This window comes from Aedes albopictus, chromosome 2, assembly GCF_035046485.1.
Source record: "Aedes albopictus strain Foshan chromosome 2, AalbF5, whole genome shotgun sequence".
Classification (NCBI taxonomy): domain Eukaryota; kingdom Metazoa; phylum Arthropoda; class Insecta; order Diptera; family Culicidae; genus Aedes; species Aedes albopictus.
Genome location: NC_085137.1, coordinates 143284604 through 143311793, shown reverse-complemented (window position 1 = coordinate 143311793; position 27190 = coordinate 143284604). Strand labels below are relative to the sequence as shown.

General features: G+C 39.2%; 1 protein-coding gene across 1 annotated transcript in view; it reads right to left on the bottom strand.

Annotated features, from left to right (window-relative positions):
* The window catches only part of LOC115253617 (dnaJ protein homolog 1), a 306072-nt gene that overhangs the window by 144895 nt on the left and 133987 nt on the right, over positions 1 to 27190 (bottom strand). The window lies entirely within an intron of this gene.

Sequence of the window (27190 nt, the reverse complement as noted above, 5' to 3'; positions counted from 1 at the left end):
CCAAAATTTTAAGGTCGAAGACCGTTTTCCTCAAACACTAAACAGTTTCTTACCATCCAGTTGCCTAACCAACCCATTTGGCCTAGTGACCAGTTCAGCCTAACGACCCGACCCATCCGGCCTAATGGCATATTCGGCCTAACGACCCTTTCGGCCTAACGACCTTTTCGGTCTAACGACCCTTTCGACCTAACGGCATTCGGCCTAACGACATTCGGTCAAACGGCATTCGGCCTAACGGGAGGGAGGGAGGAAAATCCCCGTGGAAATTCCTGAAGGAATCCCGGGAGGATTGACTGAAGGAATTCTAATAGACATACTGGTAGAAATCTCAAGGAATCTCAGCTGAAAGCTTGGTAGTGATCCCTGAAATAATCACAGAAGAAATCCCGGGAGGAATTGCTGTATAGATCCCGAGCGTGGATCCTGGCTAGTAGAAAAAAAAGCATTGGGATTCTCTGAATATGTTTCGACAGAACACTTCAAAAGTATACTAAAATGAGTCTGTGAAGTAATTCCAGCAGAAATCCATGAAAGAATGATAATTAAAATTTCTTAAAGAATCCTTTCAGGATTTTCTAAAGCAATTCTGACAGAAATCCCCAAAGTTATTCCTGAGTGGATCCTGTAAAGAATACCTGATGGAATCCATAGAGAGATCATGACAGGAGTGCCGGCCAGAAGCTGGGCAGGTATTCCTGCAATAATCATAGAATATGTTTCTATGATCTAGGATTGCCTGAAAAAATCTCGAAAGAAATCTATATTTTTTCATATTTTATTTCGAGAGGAATGCCTTAAGAAATCACAGCCGAAATCCAGGAAAGAATCTTTGAAGGAATTCCAGGAATCCTGAACGAGTGCAGTAAAGAATAACTAAAAGAATCCTTTCAGGATTTTCCAAAGCAACTCCTGCAAAAAATCCCTGAAGAGGACTCCGGAGCAATCCGTAATCTCATCTCAATTCTTCACCCTACTCTCTAGCCTCTACTACCATCTTTGCCTTCTATTCCAACTCTTTTTCCTACCCTCAACCCTACTCTCTATCCTACCCTCTACCGTCTACCCTATCATCTACTGACTCTAACCGTCTACTCCACTCCCTATACACTGTCCTTCACCCAAACCCTCTACCCGACCATCTGCTCCACCGTTTACCCTACCATCTACTATGCCCCTCTACCCTTTGTATCATATAGCCAGTGTTGGTAAAATCACAGTCACAAGTCTCACTCATGAACCGCTCCTGCGTGGGCAAACTCGCGCGCGATTCTGAATCATTTTCTCACGCGCGAGATTTTCATGCAAAATCTCGCTCTCGCGAGTCAAGCGCCGAAAACTCGTTCGCTTGTAAAACGAATCCAAATCAATTTAAACGACATTTAATGTTTTTACATGCAATATATGGTCTCTTTCTGTCATACAACCGTCAACACTTCGTTGCAAATAATAAGCGAACCGAGAAATAAAGCAATGAGTAAAATCATGAGTCAAATCATGCTTGATTTTTACGGCAGTAAGTTTGGCGAGTCAAGAATCGCGCGTGAAAAAACTCAACCATGAGTTTTGAGATTTTGAGTTTTTACCAACACTGCATATAGCCCGATCGATAGATACCCATATTACATGGTATCATAGCTCAAACTACCATACTGTGGCCGCAATCTTGGATATGGTCAAATGTCGATTTTTTGACTTCTACACATCAAGCCAAATTGATAGATACCCATATTGCATGGTATCATAGCTCAAACTCTCATTCCGTGGCCGCCATATTGAATTTCGAAATAGGGTCAAATGTCGATTTTTGACTTCCATTCATGAAGCCCGATCGATAGATACCAATATTGCATGGTATAATAGATCAAACTACCATTCCATGGCCGCCATCTTGGATATGGTCCGCCATCTTGAATTTTAAAATGGCATCGGATATTCATTTTTGAGCTCTACTTATGAAGCCCGATCGATAGATATCCATATTGCATAGTATCCGTAGCAGCATTGCTGTTAAAAAGCATATATTCTTTGAGTTTTGACCGCCATCTTGGAACCTAAGCCGCCATCTTGAATTCCAATATCACCACTAAGACCTGCACATCCTAAGGATTGTGTATGCCAAATTTGATTGAAATTCCTTGACGCATTTCAGAGTTATGCCTGTGCTCCGGCATACATATATTCACACACATACATATAAGCATAAGGACTGTATCGGAAATTAACTATAAACGTTCAAAATGCGCGAAGCACGGTTGGTCTTTTTATTCCGGTTCTTCTATGAATTCTTCACAATATAGTTAAGTTTAGAACAGCTTGAAGCAATTTGGAAAATGTTCAGTATTATTGAACATACGATTCAATAAATACACCGCACAAAATAACAATCAAACAAAAAAATTGTACGGTGAAAAATCTGGAAAATAATGATTATTACTAGCACTTATGTACACATAACGTATCACTCAATACCGACTTTTGAAACTAGATAGAAAAACCTTCAACTTGTAGAAAATGGTCTATCCCAAAAAAACACCTACGCTCTGTTTAAAATATGTTCAGGGGTTATTAAATTCCGTTCTCTGGTAAAACTACCTCTTCAATAAATTTAAAAACATGCCCAATAGAAAAAAATGCGAATTTTTAACTTTATCTATTTTTTATTTGCGTAATCGTTCTTTGAAGACGCATAAAAAAAGAGTTCCTCAAAAAATGGCCTTTTTCATTATGTGCAATCTTTGAGATAAAAGTCCAAGTTAAATGATTATTTTTAGAAAATCAGAACTGCCATTCTCCATTCAGCAGATTTATCTAGTATCTCCAAAAATAAAGTTATGTTTATTTCGAATAGATTTTTTTAGGCAGTTGTGAACGTTTATAGTTAATTTCCGATACAGTCCTTACAAATGGACAAACATACAAACATAAAACATATAAACATGTACACATATAAACATACAATCATACATACATGGACTTTCGTATGTATTGATTAACAATTCTGCCTCATTGATCGTGACAATATGTAATCTTTGCAGCATCGTTTACGCCACCTAGTGAACCAGTCACAAACTATATTGTCCACTATTAACAAGGTATGGGTGTGGAGAACATCTTCTCTGAAGAAAGTATTCTAAAATTTTGCATAATTCTGCACGCGAAGAAAAAGTTACTCTAAAATGATTAAGATTCACACAAAACTGAGCTAAACTGGAACAGCTCAAAAAATGAGTAAATTGCATTTCCAGCGATAGCGCTGGCCCAAGTGCAAAAATCCAAACAGTTTAAGCCGTATAATATTCTTCTCATCAGCAAGAATATTATACAACTTAAACTGATGAGGTTTTCGCACTTGGGGCAGCGCTAGCGCTGGAAATAAAATTTACTCATTTTCGAGTTACGTATCCCAATTTAGCTCGAAAATGAGTGAATTTTCTGACCGTGTGGAGATATTCACACCAAAAGGACTGTCCTATTTATAGGACGCTGGGCGGATATGGGTTATCCAATTGACTTGATTTTTTGTGCATGGTGAGATACGTACGATATTATAAATTCAAAGTGGACGACTGGATAGACTTCTACTAGATGTATGCTAAATTCCTTCACAAGATTCAAAATGTGACAATCACAAACGCCACATAAATCAATTTACTAGAGCTAGGCCTTCTCGTGTTGTCGCAATCTGCTGAACTGCAATCTTCGTTTCCCCTCCGTAGCCGAGAAAATTGATTTTTGATGAATTCCATGTCATTCAGACTCCAAGAAGGGTGGAAAAGACTTTCGCTCACGTTTTCCGCCGAAAGAACAATGTGTTTTATCATTTTCACCGATAACACCACGCACCGCTCGACAAATGATATGCAAAAATATTCATAGTCACAGTTACATCCCGCTTCGCTACCACAGCAGCAGCTGCCCCTGTCGCTACTGTACGATGACAAGTGAGTACCACCAGAGTACGCAACTCAGTCTCAGCCCCAGCCGCACTGACAAATGTTCGTTTCCTTCTAGCTTCCCTTCTAGCTAGGCCCATGTGTGTAAGAAATCACATTCATCAAACGCCCTTGTCAGTCCCTGGCTTTGGGTATGTCCTCGGCCATTTCTCACAGGGGCATGTCATCGTGCCTCGCTACTTGGAGATTGAACTTGCTCGCAGTACACTCTTGACACTGGCTGACACTGGCTCTGGTCTCATGGTGGTGATCTTCCTCGTCTTAGTTTTTGTCTTGGTTGGAAGGCGCCAAAAAGAAAAATCTACCCCAGGATGCGACGCACTAAGGAATATTCGGAAAATGTTGATGGTCACAAATGTGTTGAGTTCATCCAGACAGATGCATCCAGTGCTGTCATGGTAAAATCAGAGCCTAAATTACTCAAGGTTTCCAAATGTCAGCGCCACTGTACTGACGTCCCAAGGGAATAACTTCACTATCGCGCCTAATTGAGAATTATTCCGGAAAAAAACCTTCCAAGCATTACTATTTCCCGTTTTTTTTCTGTAGTTGTTGCTTAAAGGACATTCTTGCTGGAATTCTGTTTATCGAGTTTAGTCAAAGTTGATCTTAAAACTACTAGAACATTTTCCTCAAGGAACACCACCAGAAATTCCTTTGAGGATTCTTTCAGGATTTATGCAAACTTTTTTAGAATTTTCACACAAAGGAGATTTTTGCAGGATTTCTTAAAATGATTTTATCAAGAATTCATCTAAATATTACTTTTAGTGTCGCATTCCAGTCCATTACACTGCGGCTTAGTTTCCAAAACTTGTTTAAACCTGAAACTCGTAAATACTTTTCGTTTCAAATGACATAAAAAGATATACCTCTGGTTTTGAACCGAAATTGTCGATATTTCAACGTCTCAAAGTTTTATTTTCGAGTACTGAACACTATAGGTGCTTTTACTTTAAATAACGAAGCAATATTTTCAAAATCGGTTTTCGTACACCTAGTGTGGGTCATCGGAACCGTTTTCTCAGATCAAAGCTTTTTGGATCCGTTTCGGGTCCTGAGTATCTGTACAAAATTTGAGCACCATCGGTTGCGTCTACACTTTGCGCATTGCAATTGAAATTTGTATGGGATTTTGTATGGGAAAACATACTTTTTCGTATTTTTGTCATAAGTTGAAAATGTTTGTCTGAAACTTTTTAACCGATACTATTAAATGATAGCCTAGAATATTCTGAAAAACTTTGTTGAAGACCGCAAAGCGATCCGATGCTTGTGAAAAAAGTTATAACCAACGAACCGCATACATGTGTTTATGTTTTAACATGTAAAGGAATAACAATAGCAACAAAATCATGATGTTTCGCCAAGCAATGTCAACGCTATAACTTTTTTCATAAGCATCAGATCACTTCGTGGTCTTCGACAAAATTTTTCAGGACACCCTAGGCTATGCTTTCACTTTATCGCTAACACGGTTTTAGAAAAATTCGAGCTTGTTATGAGAAAAATGCAAAAAAAATGGGATTTCCCATATAAAACCCCATACAAACTTCAAACGCGATGCGCAAAACGTAGATATAACCGATCGTTCCCAAATTTTGCACACTTGATACCATTGATTTTTTCATTTTTCCATATATTTTTCCTGGTGGAAAATGTTTTCCGTTTTTGCAGAAACCATTTTTAAGCAAAATTTCGCAACAAAAAAAATTGAAAACATTTTCCACCACGAAAAAAAAATCATAAGATACCTTGATCTATACTCTACATGTGTATGAAAACCGATTTTGAAAATATTGCTTCGTTATTAAATAAAAAATCAAAAACCAAAATATGAGGAAGTGCTTCCAGTTTCGCCTGTGTCATAACTTTTTCAATTTTTATAAATCTCTCACAAAATTATTATTGTACATTATTTATTGTTATGATACTTTTCACCAAAACCCATGTTTTGGCGCCTTAAAACATGATTTATATGTAAAATTGGAGTTTAGGACGATTTTTTGTCAGGTTTACCCAAAGCCAGATACCAAGCATCATATTTAAGGATATGGAACACAGTGCATGATTTTTTCAAATCGTTTTCCTCGCATTTAGAACATGAAAATATGGTTTAATTCAGAAGCTTCCATATGATTATTCAGAAAAAGAAATTCACTTCAAGCTCGAAACTAAGCATAAAAACAATCAAATTTCTATTTTTTATTGCATAATACATGTTCTGAATGTTTTTTTTTTATATTTATTCTGGTTGAAATTATGTTTACCGGTACAGTTTATTCACAGCATTTTAAATATCTACAAAAGTACGAAAAAAAAATTAAAATTAATCAAACCAAAGTTATCGAACCTCAAAGATTTTTTTATAAAAAAAAAATAAGAACAAATTTAATCTTTAAAAACTCATATTTTGCGTGACTTTGGAAAACAAAGTGTTTATTCAAAAACCAATTTGGGAGAGATTCATAAAAATATTAGAAAATCGGTTGAAAATTTGAAAAAGTTGTGGCAATTAATGTTAAAACACCTTTTTATTACTCGAAAATTAAATTTTGAGTCGTTTGGATGCTTCTAAATCGCAATATTTTTAGCTCAAACTACGAGGTTTATCTTTTCATGTTATTTGAATCCAAAAGAGCTCACGAATTTGAGGTTTCAACAACTTTTGAAAAATGTCCATGCATGGATTTCTTCGAAAATTTCTCCAGGGATTTCTCCAGAGGAACTCTCCAAGGAATTTTCTCTGTGACTTCAAGGAATTCATCAAAAAATTCATTTTGAATTTGATCCACGGGTTTCGTCAGAAATTCCTTTCGAAATTCATTCCGGGATTTCTTAAGGGATTCTATAGGAAATGTCTTCAAGTATCGTTACACAAGCTCATGTTTGTATCCTTTATGTGCTTCTTTAAATGTGCCTAAAGTAGTTCCTCCAGTAATAATGTTTCCAGAAGCTTTTCTATGTAGTTTTCAAAAAAAAATTACAGGGGTTTTCCAAGGAATCCTCCAAACGGTTCTTCAAATTCCACGCAATTCCAGGAGATTTTTTTCACATACATCCGGAGATTTTATCAGAAATCTCTCCAAAGTTTTCCTCTAGAAGGACAGATTTTTTTCCGGAAACTTTTCACACATTATAGCCTGAGTTTCCCCAGTGGTACGTTGCGTTATAACTCCTTTCAGCCAGGAATTTTTTTCGGTCTTTTATTTGCAAACTTCTCTAGAAATTCTCGAAAAATGCTTCTCTGGAAGACTCTCCAGGAGTTTCTTTAATAGATTCTTCAGGTGTTCCTCCGGGCATTGCTTTGGATTTATTCAGACCTTCATTCAGGTTTTTTTGTCAGAATTTTCAGAAACAAAATTCGTGACCCAGTATCAACGACCAACATTTTTGATGCATTGTTAAGTGCTGATTTCGAGACCGTGCTTCAAAAATTTAAAAGTCGAACAATTTTTGAGTTCTACCAAGAAATCGAGTTTTACAATTTTTGAAAAATATGGATTTTACTTAAATTCAAATATTTTGCAACCAATATTCATTTTTTTAACAGAAAGCTCTAAACAAGGGTAATTACTGCAGAATCTTTTAGTTAGCATTTTTCGAGCAGTTTTTCAAGATTTTTTTATGAATACCTGCAGAGGGTTCTGGAAGTTCTTCAGCATTTTTTCTCTCAAGGATTTCTTCAAGAAATTCCTTCAAAATTGTTTGAATTTTTTTTTCTGAGAATTCCTTCAGAGGCCTCATTGCCCTAGGATGGTTCACCTCAGATAAAATGTAGAAAAAATGAAAAATGGAAGAACCTGAAGGGTTCAACCTCCACACTTTGCTAACAGAGTTATGAAATGGCAAAACATATCCCAAGTAACATTTTGATAATCAATTAATCATGTGGATGTTTTGAAAATCGTCAGAATGCCTTATACCATTCATTTTGGTTTAAAAATCGTTCTACGATCATCTTCTAGTCTGTTTGACTAAAAAATGATACCTATAGTTTTTTAGGATTTGTAAATATTTTGTTTTTGAAGAATTGCTAAAAACAAACTCGACGGTGGATTTTTTGAAAAAAAAAATGCTTGTTTAAGAACTCGTGTAACAATTAGAGATAGTAAAGATAAAAATATCTTTAAAAAGAGGACTCATAAGGAATCCCAAAAAAAATTTCAAAAGGAAACCTTTATAAAAAAAATCTGAAGAAATTTTTAGTAGAACCCCTGTAGAAATCAGTGGAAGCCCCTTTCGCAGAATCTCTGGAAGGTTATCAGAAGAAATCGCAGGGAAATTCTTGGAGCAATCCTCGGAGGAAATTAATAAGAACTTCTCGGGGAACCTATGATGGAATTCCTAGAAAAATATTGAATCATTTATAGGAAAAATCCTGGAGAAATTCCTTAACAAAGTACTTCCCGGATTGTTTGAAAGTATTTCAGAAGAAATTTTTGGACGAATTTCTGAAAAAAATAAACTCTTAGATAAACGCATAGATAAACGTTTGCAAAGTTCCCCTAAAAAAAACTCTTGATGTTTATAAAGGAATTTACTGAAATTCCTTGGGAATATTTTCGAATAAATTTCATAAAGAATCCCTAGAAGAATTTCTTTAGTAATCCCTGGTGGTGTTTCAGAAACCTATCTAAGAGAAATCCTGCAGAAAATTCTGGATTAAATCGTCAGGGATTATCTAAAAAAAAACACAGGATTTTTTTTTAAATCCCTCGATGATTTTTTAGAAAAAAAAAAATCACCGAAAGAGTTTCTGAAGTAATCTTAAAAAGCATTTCTGAAGGAATCGGTGGATGATTCCCGGAAACAATTCTCATACTGATCCCAGAAAAAATCTATGGTGAATTTTTTTGAGGAAGCCTAAGGAAACTTTTCTAGAGAAATTTTTAGATAAATTTCTGGAGAATCCTCAAACGGAAATCCCGAACTGATCATTGGAAGATGATCTAAAAAACTTGCACAATAAACCACTGAAAGACTTTCCGAAAAAAAAAACAATCCTAGAAGATGGACACATTTCCAATTTAATTACAATCCATGCAATGAATCCAGAGAAGGTTATTTTTAAAAGTTTCTAGATTAATTTCTGGGTTAATCTTTAGAAAACTTCCTGAAGGAAACAAAGAATTTTCTAAATAAATCAACGGAAGTTTTCCTGAAGATTTCTCAGAGAAATTTTCGAATGCATTCATGTCAATTTCGTAAAAGTTCCCTGAAAGATTTTGTGAAGGATGCCCTGTGGATTTGTGGATGAATTTCTGAAGATATCAATGAGAAACCAAAGAAATATCTGGAGAAAATTTCCGAATGAATCAATGGTAGATTTTTGAAAAGGTTCGTAGAGAAAATGCAGGGGAAATTTGTGAAATAATTTCCAAGATTTTATTTTATTTTATTTTTTTTCTTTGGTTGGGATTCCGGCAGAAGTCTCAATATCGCAGACTATTTTATTGTATGGGTGAGGGCACAACGAATTGGGAAACTCACAAAGGTAACTTATTTTTTCTACATATATGAGGCAACAAAATATTCGAATGCAATTTTAACCATTTAAAAAAAAATAATTTTTCCAATGAAATAAATTTTAACCAGATATTTCTACCAAATTCCCAACTATGTTGTGACGGTTCAATAACACATCCCGAGCGTCGCCACCTTCAGGAACCGTTTATGCAAGTTATGCTGTAATCATATTTGAATTATTGTATTCATGAATATTTTCCTCGACACCCATCCATATTCAACCGTCCGTATAATCAGAATGGAATTTATATCGTCCTGCTGATTCGTCCCCCAACGCAACGTAACGTTGCTGCTTTCTTACGAGCACTCATTGATTTATTCCCATCCAAGATTTCTCCAATTTCCCGCCCATCTCATACATTATACTTGGCGATCACCCCCCCCCCCCCCCCCCCCTTGCAACGCTGATGCATTGTGTGTTAAACGGAAGAAAAGTTGTAAAATCCTTGCTCTAACTGTTTTTGCTGGGTGGTTGTAAAACTGAGACGAATAACACAGCGTAACAAAATAGTTATTTATGCAACAAGTTGCAAAATGATGATTTTTTCAGCACGAGTTGTACGTTTATCCAACGAGGCTTGCCGAGTTGGATAAATACGACGAGTGCTGAAAAAATCGAGTTTTGCAACGCGTTGCATACAAAGTTTTTTGTAATTGCAAAAATTCCCGTATAGTATAATCTCTCTAGCCACACAAACGTGTATCAGCAGCAGCCATGTGCGAGCCTCCATGCTCACACGGACAGGACGTAGTGCATAGTATTTTCTTCGATCAGGTAGGCTATGGTCGGTCAACTGTCGCAAGTTTTCAAGCTCCCGTCGTCGTCATGCAGCATCATAAGCAAAAGCAAAAGTAGGTTCAGCTTCTGCTTCTACACCTGATTGACAGTTCAAATCAGAATCTGAATCGTCTTGATTCGGATTCGAACTGATCAGTGCATGTAGAAGCAGCAACTGTATCTACGGAAGTAGCGGTACTTAACAAAAAGTGTGTGCTAGCAAAAGTGCCGAAAAGTGCTACTTTTCAGCACTCTAAAGAGTGCCGAAAAGTAGTACTTTTCGGCACCTTTGCTTCAGTGAAGAAAAGTAGGCCGTTTTATCATTGTTACCGCGAGTGAAAAGTAGGGGAATTCGCAACGCAATTACAAAAATTAACTTTTTGTAATTGCGTTGCGTTTTCCCCTACTTTTCACTCGCGGTTGTAAAGTTAAAACGGCCTACTTTTCCTCACTAAAACAAAAGTGCCGAAAAGTACTACTTTTCGGCACTCTTAAGAGTGCTGAAAAGTAGCACTTTTCGGCACCTTTGCCAGAACCCACTTTTCGACAACTTTCGAGGCTACCGTAGACACAGCTGCTACTTCTACATCCTCTGATGAGCTCGAATCCGAATCAAGAATATCCAGATTCAGATTAGGACTGCAGAACAGTCGTAGAAGCAGCAGGTGAAGCTACTTCTGCTCTTGCCCATGGTACGGTTGCGGTATGATGACGACGAGAGCTTGCAAATTTCTGACACCTACCCTATCATAGCCTACCTGATCAAACAAAAGCACCACGCTGACGCGCATGAATGCTGCCACGTGGTTCGTCTTGAAAGTACGTGTAGCAAGATTATACCAAGGATTATACTGAATTGGTATTTTTTGCAATTACAAAAAACTTTGTATGCAACTCGTTGCAAAACTCGATTTTTTCAGCACTCGTCGTATTTATCCAACTCGGCAAGCCTCGTTGGATAAATGTACGACTCGTGCTGAAAAAATCATCATTTTGCAACTTGTTGCATAAATAACTATTTTGTTTGTCTCAAGAGCAAACTTATGTGTCTCCGAAGGATTTTGGGCCGCTGAATCCGAATCCGGGCTCAGAATTGCTCTAACACGTCACAATTTTGAGCTATACCTCGATTTATAGGGCAAAATATGCGATTTTGGGCTGTTTTGACTGTAAGCCATTAAGCAAGGAAATATTTTTTTTAAGCAACCAAAACGTTAATTGGTCAATCAACATCTAAATCAACGACTCATGCAAAGTATTTCGTTTTACCAAATCGAATTTGATAGTTTTAAGCTATTTATGTTAGGTACGATATTTCCCATACAAGTTACCCTCCAAAAGTTGTATGCAAGTTTTCATACTAACATAAAATGCTTAAATCTTTCAAATTTAATTAGGTAAAACGAAATATTTTGCATGAGTCGTTAATTTAGATGTTTATTGACCAATTAACCTTTTGATTGCTTAAAAAAAAATATTTCCAAGCTTAATGGCTTGCAGTCAAAAAAGCCCAAAATCGCATATTTTGCCCTATAAATTGAGGTATAGCTCGAAATTGTGACGTCTTGGAGCAAAACTGAGCCCGGATTCGGATTCAGCGGCCCAAAATCCTTCGGAGACACATAAGTTTGCTCTTGAGACAAAAAAATGTTGCGCTGAATAAAGAGTCAGTGTCAACGCTAGGGAAAAGCTTGTCAACTTTTTGCGGGTTAGAGAAGGTACCCCCGTCACCGGTATCAGTGGATTTTCACGAACGGACTGGGAGAAAGCGTCGGCCACGATGCGCCGGTCGTTTGTCCTTCTGAAGTGCAATATGTTTATATGGATGATGGTAAACATTTTTATGTGATTGGCTGTAAAAAAGTTTTCCCATATTCCATGCGGGAAACTTTAGTGTGTATGTGGGGTTGTTTTTCTTTTGACCGACTGATGCAAGGTGGGTTGCATCAGAATGCATGTAAAGTGATGGACACTTCATCGTGAAGAAAGCGGCCAAGGAATATCCATGGCGTATTCGTTATACTTGTAAAACCTGGACACTAAGGAATCGATACACTTCCAATTGGATGCATATCAAAATAGTCTTCACCTAAAAAGAAAATGTTGTAAGAGCAATTGAAGATTATTTATTATATGTTGAAGGAACATATGAGAATTATTTAAGATGAAATATCGATACGAATTTTTAATTCATGCTATTTGTTCTGCATAAACCATCGACCAACACTTGCGAGCTTATTGGTTGGTTAAAAAAACTCATTTGTATATTTCAAGGATATGTTCAAAATTAGTTAACACAATAAACTTCTGATATTTTGAATGTTCTTATATTCATGTTATATTCAAAGCAACATTTTATTCTAAGTGGATATTTCGAAAAAAAAAATTCTTCTTAGAGTGTTCTTGAAACGATTTGGTTCCATTTCTTAGTTTCACTTTTATTTAATAACTCCAGGGGTTTACAATATACAGTAGAACTGTAGAGTGCTTATATAAATAGATGACAGGATAAGCTGCGGCTCAAACCAACACTGATCTCTCAGCGAACCAAATGATCTTTGGTTGGGTTGTTCGGTTTGTCTCGTTACAACCTGCATATAAGAGATAAGAATTGTCATTTGTAGTTCGAACTCTAACTTAACACAAACAATAACAAAATTTGCTATTAGTTTGTTTGAAATAAGAGTTAAAATAACAAAAATAATTACTAATTTCCTATGGCAAAACAACTAAAAAATAACTGATATTGCCATTGTTATAACAAAATAATAGCAAAAAGAATGTCAAAATAATAACATATTTTAATATGATGGTAAATTATGTTATTGTTCTCATATTATGGCTGATAGTATGAAAGTAATATTTGTTATTATTATGTGAAACGATTTGACCCCGGGAGAAGCTGCTCAGTCCCAGACGGGAACTGGCCTAAGCCCCAAGCAGCTGGTCTTCAGCCGACGGCCGCTTCCGGGGTGGGCACTCAAGGCCGTCTTCTGTCTCCCGGGTCCCAGGGCGTAGATAGTAGGGGGGTGTTTCGGATGTGGGAGTCCTAATGAGAAAATGTAAATTTGACTTACGGTGATTTATTCGGCGATGGGCGACGGGACACACTTGGCAACCGAGGACGTCCTGGCGGTCGGTGGATGCAGACGGAGTGGGCGATAGGGTTGGTCGATTGCTGGCAGGTATCCTCAACCGTGACGGATGGTTCACCGCCAGAGATCCGAGACTCACCGGTGCACATTGGGCAAAATCAAGCCCAAAGGTGGAAAAAATTAATAACTTTCTTAATACAAGACACTATGTGACCATCAATGGCTTATTCGAAAGCAAATTTTCTCAAGAATTGGTTGGTGGATGATTCATGTACGGGCAACTACTCTGAAGCGAGTTATAGAGCCCGTTTTACCCCAGTTCCCCCTAAAATTTGTGAATTTCTGTTATTTTACGGCATTTGTCATGATTTTAATGATTATTTCGCTGGGATGCCATCGCCTCAATCCCATTGAGTAACGTTACATACAAAAAGTTATCAAAATGTTGGAATTTTAGGGTGACCCCACATTAGGCAATGGTATATTTTCAAGGTAGAAATTCATTTTTTATTTTTATTTATGATTTTATAGGTGACAATTACTAAATAAATGATCGAATACACATGGTTTATTCCTAAAGAAACCATTTTTGGCGAGATTGATCTCAAATTATTGGTAATATTTGAGTTTTCCCGCATACAAATATGAGTAGTTCCCATCCTTATACCACCAATTCCAAACATTTCCAAACGATGAGCCATTGCTTATATACTTAAAAAATATCCTAAATGTTGTTTGCGCATAGCATCATAGACGGGAGGTGACGGCAGCATATAGTTTTAGAGCTTAGTTTACCCAAACTCCCCTATAAATTTTTTTTTATTGTTTTTAAATTAAAACAACTTTAACTTAAAACTTCTACGCATGATATGACGTAATATTTGTGAAGAGCTAACCAGTAATATTTCTGCATCCTATGAAATTTGAAAATTTAGGGTACAATGTGGTTAAATGAGAAAAAAACATTCAAAAAGCTTGAATGGCCATATAAGTTGACAAATTGCTTGTTTGGCAGATAATTTCTATACGAATGATTCTTGTCTTACGATATTGCTTCAGCGGGGTGTGAAGCCTGTTTCACCCCAATTCCCCTAAAAGTATAATCAAGTTGTTCCATTAAAGTTGATATAATATGTCATTCATATTATAACATTCTGATTCCAATGAGTATACATGAAAGATGTTATAAATATGACGTTCGGGGGATAATGGGGCAAAATATGCTGCTGCTTATTTCTAGGAGTTTTGGTATTGAAGATGAAGAAATTTATAATCAATACGTGAAATAATATTTATAATCCATGTCGCACACTTCCATTATTCACCATTCCAAGCATATCATGGTGAAGAGCTGTAGCGTGAATCTGAGAATATCCAAACTGCTGCTTGCCGATAGACTTTATGGGGGTTGTAGTAACACATTGTAGTAACAAGTCTCCAAAATGCATTCGTTATATTTTTTTGTAAACGAAATAGCAACTTAAACATCATATAGGTATTTATTTTGTTTTGCTATACGCTAATAAATTGCCAGTCTTATTCCACTTAGCCAAGTACACCTCATAGGTATATACTCAAAAAAAGTATTGCAACAATATTGTATCACATTTACTCACCTCGATATCTCCAATACCTTACAAAGATGCTGTCTTCATCAATGTTATTCAGAAGCCCAAAAGCAACAACTTTTTTGGAAGCGGCTTTTTGGTAGGTGTTCTGGTTTTAGAGATATCGAGGTAAGTTAGGGTGATCTAATATTGTTGCATTACTTTTTGTGAGTCTCTACTTATGACGGGTAGTGTATGTCTTTTAGTAATAGATACTAGATTTCCTAAGCACATCTCTTTGCACATCTGATCATAATCGAAGTCACCTTCATCTGGCGTTGCGTTAATTGAAGTTTGTGGTTGTAGTAAAATTTCATCGTTTTTATAAATGCATAGATATTTCACGAATTTTGCTCTGGGGATGATTTCCTTACCAGATGTTCTCGAACAAACTTATGTCGTATATACAGTCTTTCGCCTACTTGTTCGCTAACGAAGATCAGTGGTGGATATGGCGAATGCAAAAGAAAAGTTTAGCAATTAATCAAGTTCAATTGCACAAAAACAAAACTCTTCAGGTTAGATATAAATTTCTCAAGATGTTGGTATTGACTTGATTTTTTGTATTCGGCTAGATAGTTTACTGTACGTACTGTACAAAATCGGACACCCTGTCCAAAAATTCCTGCACCCTACATTGCATACACTCAATTCTTTCTTTGTGTTGTTATTTGACATATCTCAATCAATTTCTTATCAATTCACATTAAAATTGACGGTTAGTACTGTCCGTATACGAAAAATCAAGTCAATATGTTGATACACACATCAATTCTGAGGAAATGCTGTCGTTCATTTGACATTATGTCAAACGAATTTCAATTATGCAAAATTCCCGGACCGACAAAAAATCGAACCCAACACCCACAGCATGGTTTTGCTGAATACTCGCGCGTTTAGTGCTTCGGCTTTATGTGTTCTACCTGTGCATCAATCAGTCATTAATAAACTCGTATGGATATTATCTTTCAAACAAGTTATTTGTCAACTTGTATGGCCATTCAAGTTTTTTGATTGTTTTTATTTTCATTTAACCCCATTGTATCCTAAATTTCCAAACTTCATAAAATGCAGAAATGTTAGCTCTTCATCAATATCAACTCATATCATGCATAGAAGTTTCAAGTTAAAGTTGTTTTAATTTAAAAACAATAAAAAAAGTTTATAGGGGAGTTTGGGTAAACTAAACTCTAAAACTATATGCTGCCGTCACCTCCCGTCTATGAGGCTATGCGCAAACAACATTTAGGATATTTTTGGAGCATATAAGCAATGGCTCATCGTTTGGAAATGTTTGGAATCGGTGGTATAAGGATGGGAACTACTCATATTTGTATGCGGGAAAACTCAAATATTACCAATAATTTGAGATCAATCTCGCCAAAAATGGTTTCTTTAGGAATAAACCATGTGTATTCGATCATTTATTCAGTTATTGTCACGTAAAAAATCATAAATAAAAATAAAAAATGAATTTCTTCCTTGAAAATATACCATTGCCTAATTGACCCCACAACACCCTAAAATTCCAACATTTTAATAACTTTTTGTATGTAACGTTACTCAATGGGATTGGAGCGATGACATCCCAGCGAAATAATCATTAAAATCATAACAAATGCCGTAAAATAACAGAAATTCACAAATTTTAGGGGGAACTGGGGTAAAACGGGCTCTATAACTCGCTTCAGAGAAGTTGCCCGTACATGAATCATCCACCAACCAATTCTTGAGAAAATTTGCTTTCGAATAAGCTATTGATAGTCACATAGTGTCTTGTATCAAGAAAGTTATTAATTTTTTCCACCTTTGGGCTTGATTTTGCCCAATGTGCGGTGGCTTGGCGGTAGCCCGCGAACGTTGGTAGGAGCTTGGTGTTGAACGGGACTGCCAGCCGAGGGCGTGGTAGCCGCGGGTAGCCGGGGTGGGCGGTCGCTTGTCGGTCGAGATCCTCCACGTGACGATGGGTTCACCGCCAGGGGTTCGAAACTCGCCCGGCGGCCTTGTGGTAGCCGACGAACGTTGGTAGAGACTTGGTAGGGCAACGCCCACGTGGTTCCTTGGGAGGGCACTCGGATGGATGGCCAAACTAGGTGGCTTCGATGATGGCTTTCGTGGTAGATCGGGGACTCGGCGTTTTGTGGCCCCTGCTGATACTTGTATATCCCAGTAGAAGCCGGAAAATTGGCCACTTAACGGTGCCTACAGGCCGGAGTGGGAAAATCTCCGAGGCACCCGTATCGGACTTCTTCGGGACCACGGCTGGGAAATGGTCCTCCTGTTCCGTTAAAATGTCCAGGGACCGAACAAACTCACGTGCCCAGAATCTTCTAACACCCGGTTTCACTTCCAATAGCGCGAACCAAAACTTCTAATTTTACGTGAACTTGACTCATCGAAAGATATCCACTAACTGCCCCGGCTATCTCATCACTCTCAGACCAAGCCCACTCGTGGGCTTCATACTACACACGCAACAGCACGTCGTTAGACCAAGCCCACTCATGGGCTCAATCAAGCGTTTTAACGTTAAGTAGAGCCCCGAACATAGAAGTGAACCGCACCGGTCGCTGCTAAGTAGGGCTCGAAAGCGAAAAGTTTACGTACGGTTCGTAACAGGGCTTAGAATATAGAGACACGCAAAGTACGGTCTCTATCCGTAGGCTCGTGCGCTCTCTCGCGTTTAGCTCTCTGGGTAGCGTAAAGAGGAGACGAAAGAACATGAGTATGGATTTGTTGCCAGGTATATAGTTTCTAGAAAATGATTTTCTTGTTTTGTATAGGTAGGAATTTATTTTAGTTTGCATCAAATGTTTAAAATTTTTATGTTTACTTGCTTTGAAATTTTCAACCAAACAATATCATAGATCGTTACACGAATAACACAACAAATTGTCTGACATATTGAGGGATTTGCACAAAAGTGCACGCGGCCTATCGCTTCCGAAAGGTACAGCCAGTGTGTAAAAAAATCGAAGGCTGAAAGTGAAGATTGACATTCTCATTTTTTCATTCGTGCTTGGCTACAATCATTGTCAGCTGAATGCCTCTCTTTTTTCATTCAATTCTCTGTCACGAATATTTTTTCGCACGTCGTAAAATGTCCAATTTCTGTTAACAGACGCAAAATCCGACTTAATGGACAAATAGAGCAGTTAATTAGTATTGTAATTAACTACTATACACAAGTTTTGAAGCGATTGGAAGAATAATCGGGAGTTACGGTCAGGTTATATTTCTCAGTGAAAATTGTCAGTGACAGAAAAATGAATGAATAAGTGAGAAAATTCATTCACCAAAATGAATTTTATTGTGATCCCTCAGTTGAGAATCTTCAAAATTCACGTTGAATTTCACTCACTGAAAATGAAAATTTTAAACTCTGGGTACAGCCGCGGTTTTCACTCCCTATTTACTTCATCCTTATGGGAAATAACATTGCGGCGTTTCCTACGGTGCGGCCTTTCGAAAATGATAGACCGCGTGAACTTTTGTGCAAAGCCCCTTTTTGAAACATTTCAATGACCGCGCGGTGTTTACGTTTCAAGAAATCTGACAATACAATTGTGATAGAGTGACAATACAAACGCAGAAAAATAATAGGTTTAAATTGACAAGCTTTGCTTAAGTATGTTATGAATAAAGTTTTCCCTTCTTCGCCAATTTTAGGATCATGCACAACGAAAATGTATTGATTTTCTTATAAAAATAGTTACGATTGTTCATAATCACACCTTTACTTTTTGATTCGGCCGATTCGAAACTAATATTTGAAGAAATGTATAGTGATTCAGTGAGTTTTGCTATTTTAACACGTACATGTTTGAGCCGGGGTTGCTACGCAGCAAGTAAAGTTTGGTTTCGCACATTTAGAAAAATGTCCAAATAAATAACTCGCGAAGTTCGTTCCGATAAGTTCCGAAATTATCGTTATCCGTCGCAGATTCCGATGAGAAGATGTGCGTATTTTCTAACCCGGAAAGATACCATTTGACGGTAAGAAGTGACCACAAGGTTTTCTTTCTTCACTTTCCGGGCTGAGATCCCCCGCTTTGAAAGAGCTGCGTCTCGTCTTTCGTTTTGTCGTGAATATTTCAAAAAGGCAAAGGAGTTTTGGTTTGATTGCTGTTTTTGAAATTGGTAGTCGTCAGTGGGTGGTTTATTAAATATAAATTTAAAAATATAAATTAAATAAATGAGACATTAGGAAGAAAGTGTGCGAAATGGGTAACTTCACCCTTGTAGAAACAATAAGGCAAAGCAGAAAAAAAAATCTGGTTCGACATTAGATCTTAGAAACAACCCAACAATTGGGGAGATCTTTCCAATATTACACATTTATTCACAGCTCTTTTATCCACATTTTCATATATTTAAAACATATTCATCAACATGTTATCTGGATCGTTTGGTACAATATGTCCACGCATCCTTCCTCCCCTGTAAATTCGAGAAGTACCTTGCCGAAAGAAAATATTCTGTACTCCAAGTATTTCGAAGAATCATCTTTGTGTGTAAATACAACGAAGTAGACCTGGCCGCTTTGATGCATGTGTCATATCTATGATATGCTGCAAGCATCAATATTGACAAGAAAAGTAACACGATTGCTTTCCAGGGTGATTCCGTACTGGCTGCGTATGTATAAGATTAGATAAGAGTAGTTACGATTTTTCAAAGATGCTTTGACTGTACCTAACTCAATTCAGATATCATAGAAATACTTCAGTAATTTTTTTTTGTAAAAACAAACTTTAATCATACCGATAATAATCTAAAAAAAATGTAGTCGAGCTGCCAAGTTTCATCAATTAAAATAGACGGTGTGCAGGACTGCCATATTGTAGGTTCCTCATTATAGAAAAAGCAAGGTGTTGGATGTTAAAATACATCAATTGTTGTATGAAGTGCCAAAAAGGAGAGTTATGTTCTTTGACAAATACGCAGTCTACTTCAAGCGCATAGAATCTGCTTCCAACAAAATATTCATATACCAGCATCCAAAGGATCGCAATATATATTAAGATTTCCGATTGATGCTTTGTAAGGGGCCGGATCACAACGTCCGAGGCCATACAGTCCCGGTCGTTAAGTCGCGTTTTTTTTGCGAAATAACGTCCAAAAGTTTGGATGCGTCATAATATCCTATGTGCCTTCTTTCCTTGGACTTCGTGACATACCTGCACGTTTGGACGTTATGCCCCGAAAAAATGCGCCATAAAGTCCTGGGACATTATGGCCTCGGACGTTATGATACTGCGCCGCTTTGTAACTAAAAGGTTGTGACTGAGTATAGAATAAGCTGAAGTTAAAATACACGTTAATGAAAAAAGGTTTCGCAAACTTATTGCAGACTGTTGGAAGACAGCTTCTACTATGACCAGGATTCAAAAATCTTGACCTACGCGAAGTTGTAAAGGAGACAACTACGTTATAAATGTGTTGGAAATGCAAGGGATGTAATTATTCAATAAACCTTATTATTAAAAAGATGCTCAAAATCTCAATTTCAGATATTTTTCTTGCGAGAAAGGCAACATGGATATCGAAGAGATGGTTATTATTTTAGATAAAAATTCAAACTACAAGTCATACACTAAGCAACAAACACATAATTTAAAAAAAAAAGATTGCTTGAATTCCGAGATTAAATACAATCATACATTATTGAGAAAATAACATCTTTAAACGCACCAAAACTGGTACAAATCTCCCAGGGAATTATTTATTTGAGTTCAATTTTTACTAACTGTTTTCAGTCTTATCCATAACCCCTTCTTTCAAAATATGAGCACAGATTATTATACTGAATAAGATTTGCAATAACACCATAGAAATACACAAAATATTGCGATGATTTACAGAAGTGCAAAAAACCGATGGTACGGATAGAATAGAGACCACCGGTGTGCAAAGGCGACCGATCATTATTTTACTCACATGGAAACGAACGACCGGTGCGAAAATGGATGGATAACGAAATTAAAAATCGTTAACGACGTGCTGTTGCGTGTGTAGTATGAAGCCCACGAGTGGGCTTGGTCTTAACGATTTTTAATTTCGTTATTCACCCATTTTCGCACCGGTCGTTCGTTTCCATGTGAGTAAAATAATGATCGGTCGCCTTTCCGCACCGGTGGTCTCTATTCTATCCGTACCATCGGTTTTTTGCACTTCTGTAAATCATCGCAATATTTTGTTTATTTCTATGGTGTTATTGGAAATCTTATTCAGAATAATAATCTGTGCTCATATTTTGAAAGAAGGGGTTTTGGATAAGACTGAAAACTGTTAGTAAAAATTGAACTCAAATAAAATATCCTTGGAGATTTGTACCAGTTTTGGTGCGTTTCAAGATAACATTTTCTCAATAATGTATGATTGTAATTAATCCCGGAATTAAAGCATACATACATACATTTATTTGTTCCACATCATTAAGACAAGACATAATCAACAATAGTACGCCACAATACTCGGTTTGTGGCTGCCGCTCTCCATCCTCGGTCACGCCCAATGCTCGCCAAGTCACGCTCCACCTGGTCCGCCCATCGTGCTCTCTGCGCTCCACGCCTTCTGGTGCCGACCGGATCCGTTGCAAACACCAGCTTTGCAGGGTTGTTGTCCGGCATTCTTGCAACATGCCCTGCCCACCGTATCCTTCCGGCTTTGGCCACCTTCTGGATGCTGGGTTCGCCATACAGTGCAGCGAGCTCGTGGTTCATCCTTCTCCGCCACACACCGTTCTCCTGCACACCGCCGAAGATCGTTCTTAGCACGCGTCGCTCGAAAACTCCGAGTGCTTGTAGGTCCTCCTCGAGCATGGTCCATGTCTCGTGCCCGTAGAGGATTACCGGTCTTATTAACGTTTTGTACATGGTGCATTTGGTGCGTGGGTGAATCTTTTTCGACCGCAGTTTCTTCTGGAGCCCGTAGTAGGCCCGACTTCCGCTGATGATGCGCCTCCGAATTTCACGGCTCACGTTGTTGTCAGCCGTCAGTAAGGATCCGAGGTAGACGAATTCCTCCACCACCTCGAAAGTATCCCCGTCTATCGTAACATTACTACCCAGACGGATCCGGTCGTGTTCGGTTCCGCCTACCAGCATGTACTTTGTTTTTGAGGCATTCACCACCAGTCCGACCTTTGCTGCTTCGCGTTTCAGGCGGGTGTACAGTTCTGCCACCGTTCCAAATGTTCTAGCGATAATGTCCATGTCGTCCGCAAAGCACACAAATTGACCGGATTTTGTGAAAATCGTTCCCCGGCAGTTTAGCCCTGCTCGTCGCATCACACCTTCCAGCGCGATGTTGAAGAGTAGACATGAGAGTCCGTCACCTTGTCGCAGTCCCCGGCGAGATACGAATGAACTGGATAGTTCACCCGAAACCCTTACGCAGTTTTGCACACCGTCCATCGTTGCTTTAATCAGTCTAGTCAGCTTCCCAGGAAAGCCGTTTTCGTCCATGATTCTCCATAGCTCTGTGCGGTCGATACTATCGTATGCCGCTTTGAAGTCGATGAACAGGTGGTGCGTTGGGACCTGGTATTCACGGCATTTCTGGAGGATTTGCCGTACGGTAAAGATCTGGTCCGTTGTCGACCGGCCGTCGATGAAGCCGGCTTGATAACCTCCCACGAACTCATTTGTTTTAGGTGACAGACGACGGAAGATGATCTGGGATAGCACTTTGTAGGCAGCATTCAAAATAGTGATCGCCGTGAAGTTCTCACATTCCAAATGGTCGCCTTTCTTGTGAATGGGGCAGATTACCCCTTCCTTCCACTCCTCCGGTAGATGTTCGGTTTCCCAGATCCTGACTATCAGCCGATGCAGACAGGTGGCCAACTTTTCTGGGCCCATCTTGATGAGTTCAGCTGCGATACCATCCTTACCAGCTGCTTTGTTGGTTTTGAGCTGGTGAATGGCATCCTTAACTTCCCTCAGCGTGGGAGTTGGTTCATTTCCGTCCTCCGCTGCACTGGCGTCGTCGTTCCTTCCATTGCCGTGGGCTCCCGTGCCTACGTTCTCCACGCCGTTCAGGTGCTGATCGAAGTGCTGCTTCCACCTTTCGATCACCTCACGTCCGTCCGTCAAGAGGCCTCCGTCTTTATCCCTGCATATTTCGGCTCGCGGCACGAAGCCGTTGCGGGATGCGTTGAGCTTCTGATAGAACTTCCGTGTTTCTTGGGAACGGCACAGCAGTTCCATTTCTTCGCACTCCGCTTCTTCCAGGCGGCGCTTTTTCTCCCGAAAGAGGCGGGTCTGCTGTTTCCGCTTCTGTTTGTAACGTTCCACGTTCTGTCGAGTCCCTTGCTGCAGCATTACCGCCCTCGCTGCGTTCTTCTCCTCCAAAACCGTTCTGCACTCTTCGTCGAACCATTCGTTTCGTCGATTCCGTTCCACGTACCCGATGGTGCTCTCGGCTGCGTCGTTGATGGCTGCTTTCACTGTACTCCAGCAGTCCTCTAGAGGGGCCTCATCGAGCTCGCCCTCGTCTGGCAACGCGGCTTCGAGATTCTGCGCGTATGCTGAGGCGACATTCGGTTGCTTCAGTCGCTCTAGGTTGTACCGTGGCGGTCGCCGGTACCGTACATTGTTGATGACGGAGAGTTTTGGGTGCAGTTTAACCATCACCAGATAGTGGTCGGAGTCGATGTTGGCGCCACGATAGGTCCTGACGTCGATAATGTCGGAGAAGTGCCGTCCGTCAATCAGAACGTGGTCGATTTGGGATTCCGTCTGCTGTGGTGATCTCCAGGTGTAACGATAAGGGAGGCTGTGTTGGAAAAAGGTGCTACGTATGGCCATATTTTTGGAGGCGGCGAAATCAATGAGTCGTAGGCCGTTTTCGTTCGTTTGCTGGTGGGCGCTAAACTTACCAATCGTCGGTCTGAATTCCTCCTCCTGGCCTACCTGAGCGTTCAAATCTCCTATGATGATCTTGACGTCGTGGCTTGGGCAGCGGTCGTACTCGCGTTCGAGCTGCGCGTAAAATGCGTCCTTGTCATCATCAGTACTTCCGGAGTGTGGGCTGTGCACGTTTATTATGCTGAAGTTGAAGAATCGGCCCTTGATCCTCAACCTGCATATTCTTTCGTCGATCGGCCACCAACCGATCACGCGCCTCTGCATATCACCCATCACGATGAAATCTGTTCCCAGCTAGCGTGTGTTGCCGCAGCTCTGATAGATGGTATGATTACCTCTAAACGTTCGCACCATGGATCCTGTCCAACACACCTCCTGCAGCGCTACGATGCCGAACCCGCGGTCCTTCAGTAGATCGGCGAGTATGCGGGTGCTCCCAATGAAGTTGAGAGATCGGCAGTTCCACGTACCGAGTTTCCAATCGCAAGTCCTTTTTGTTCGCTGGGGTCGTTGCCGTTGGTCTCGGTTCGTATTATTCTGTTGCTGATTTTCCGTTACAATGGGTTTTTACGGCTGGCTCGTAGGGCCTGACACCAACCCCCTACTTTCCGGAGGACCATAGTGCACAGTTGAGCTTAGAGTCCTTCCCTGGCACTCGGACGTAGATCAGCCGCCCCTAACATGGGGATCAGACGCTGTTGGGAGCCGCTCCTCCTGGAGAACAGACGCTCAGGTTTGCCGAAGCAAACCCCCCCCTTCCCTGTCAGCCTACGACCAAAGGTCCAACCGGGGTTGGTTACCCGATCTTCCCTAAGGTTGCTCATAGTTTCCGGCCGGTACCGCGTGGAGGTAGGGATAGGAGTTGCTGGGCAGAGGCTAGTGGATCACAATGGGATCTGAATTGCGCAGCATACCCAGCCTTTACCGTGCCCCGGAATTCAAGCAATCTTTTTTAAATTATATGTTTGTTGCTTACTGTATGACTTGTAGGTTGAATTTTTATCTAAAATAATATCCATCACTTCGATATCCATATTGCCTTTCTCGCAAGAAATTTATCTGAATTTGAGATTTTGAGCATCTTTTTTAATAATTAGGTTTATTGAATAATTACATCTCTTGCATTTCCAACACATTTATAACGTAGTTGTCTCCTTTACAACTTCGCGTAGGACAAAATTCTTGAATCCTGGTTATAGTATTATGCCTCTCAAGAAAAATCAGAATATGGCGATTATCTGCTACTGGCTTCTGATATTAGCGCGACATTCACTAATCATAACAGCGTCACCAGATTTAAAAGTATATAATTCCACTATATGGGGTTTGACAGCAAGAACACTCATTCCACTGAGCTACTCCTGCCGTTCGTCACAAACACATTCAAAAACATCTGTCACTTCGCGAAACCCACGTGCTTTTGTTTTTGGCGGGATCAGTTTTTCTTTTGTTTTGCCTTGCGACTGTCATGCGGCGGTATGCCTTGCGAGCGAACGACCGCCGCAGGACTCTAATAAAAGATAAGCGCGACAATAGAAGCTGTCTTCTAACAGTCTGCGATAAGTTTGCGCAACCTTTTTTCATAAACGTGTATTTTAACATCAGCTAATTCTATACTCAGTCACAACCTTTTAGTTACAAAGCATCACTCGCAAATCTTAATATATATTGCGATCTTTTTGGATGCTGGTACCTATATGAATATTTTGTTGGAAGCAGATTCTATGCGCTTGAAGTAGACTGCGTATTTGTCAAAGTACATAATGAGCCCACTCTCTTGTTTTGGCACTTCATACAACATTTGTTGTATTTTAACATCCAACACCTGCTTTTTCTATAACGAGGAACCTACAATATGGCAGTCCTGCACACCGCCTACTTTAATTGATGCAACTTGGCAGCTCGACTACATTTTTTTAGATTTTTATCGGTATGATTAAAGTTTGTTTTTACAAAAAAAAAATAACTGTAGTAATTCTATGATATCTGAATTGAGTTAGGTACAGTCAAAGCATCTTTGAAAAATCATAACTACTCTAATCTAATCTTATACATACGCAGCCAGTACGCGGAATCACCATGGAAAGCAATCGTGTTACTTTCTTGTCAATATTGATGCTTGCAGCATATCAGGACACATGCATCAAAGCGGCCAGGTCCATTGCGTTGTATTTACGCGCAATGATGATTCTTCGAAATACTTGGAGTACAGAATATTTTCTTTCGGCAAGGTAGTTCTCGAATTTACAGGGGAGGAAGAATGCGTGTACCAAACGATCCAGATTACATGGTGATGAATATGTTTTAAATATATGATAATGTGTATAATAGAGCTATGAATATATTGGAATGTGTATAATAGAGCTATGAATATTGGAAAAATCTCCCCTATTGTTGGGTTGTTTTTATAGATCTCATGTCGAACCTCCTATTCTGTATGATCGGTGTTATTCACATGGGGTTGTCGCAGATTTTTTTTCTGCTTTCCCCTATTGTTTCTACAAGGGTGAAGTTACCCATTTCGCACACTTTCTTCCTAATGTCTCGTTTATTAATTTTTATATTTTTAAATTTATATTTAACCCTAAAAGGGATACCTTCATGGCCTCAGTTTCGTCACCTCGCTGAGTGTGTTCCATCAAAGACGAGCTCTGAAAGGCGCCTGGGGTCCAATGGACCCCAGGTATCCCTTTTAGGGTTAATAAACCACCCACTGACGACCACTATTTTCAAAAACAGCAATCAAACCAAAACTCCTTTGCCTTTTTCGAAATATACACGACAAAACGAAACGCGAGGCACAGCTCTTTCAAAGCGGGGGATCTCAGCCTGGAAAGTGGAGAAGGAAAACTTGTGGTCACTTATTACCGTCAAATGGCATATTTTCGGGTTAGAAAATACCGGAATCTGCGACGGATGACGATAATTTTGGAACTTGTCGGAACGAACTTCGCGAGTTATTTATTTGGACATTTTTCTAAATGTGCGAAGCCAAACTTTACTTGCAGCGTAGAAACCCCGGCTCAAGCATGTACGTGTTAAAAAAGCAAAACTCACTGAATCACTATACATTTTAAATAACAGTTTCGAAACGATCAGCCGAATCAAAAACTAAAAATGCGATTATGAACAATCGTAACTAGTTTAACCCCTCCGACGTTAACTAACCCCTCCGGAGGGCGATGAAACCGAGCATAACAAACGTGTTCGATACCAGCGAGGTTGCGTCGACAGCGGCGAAAAAAATCGGCTTCAAAAGGTTAAGAGAAAATCAATACATTTTCGATATGCATGATCCTAAAATTGGCGAAGAAGGGAAAACTTTATTCATAACATACTTAAGCAAAGCTTG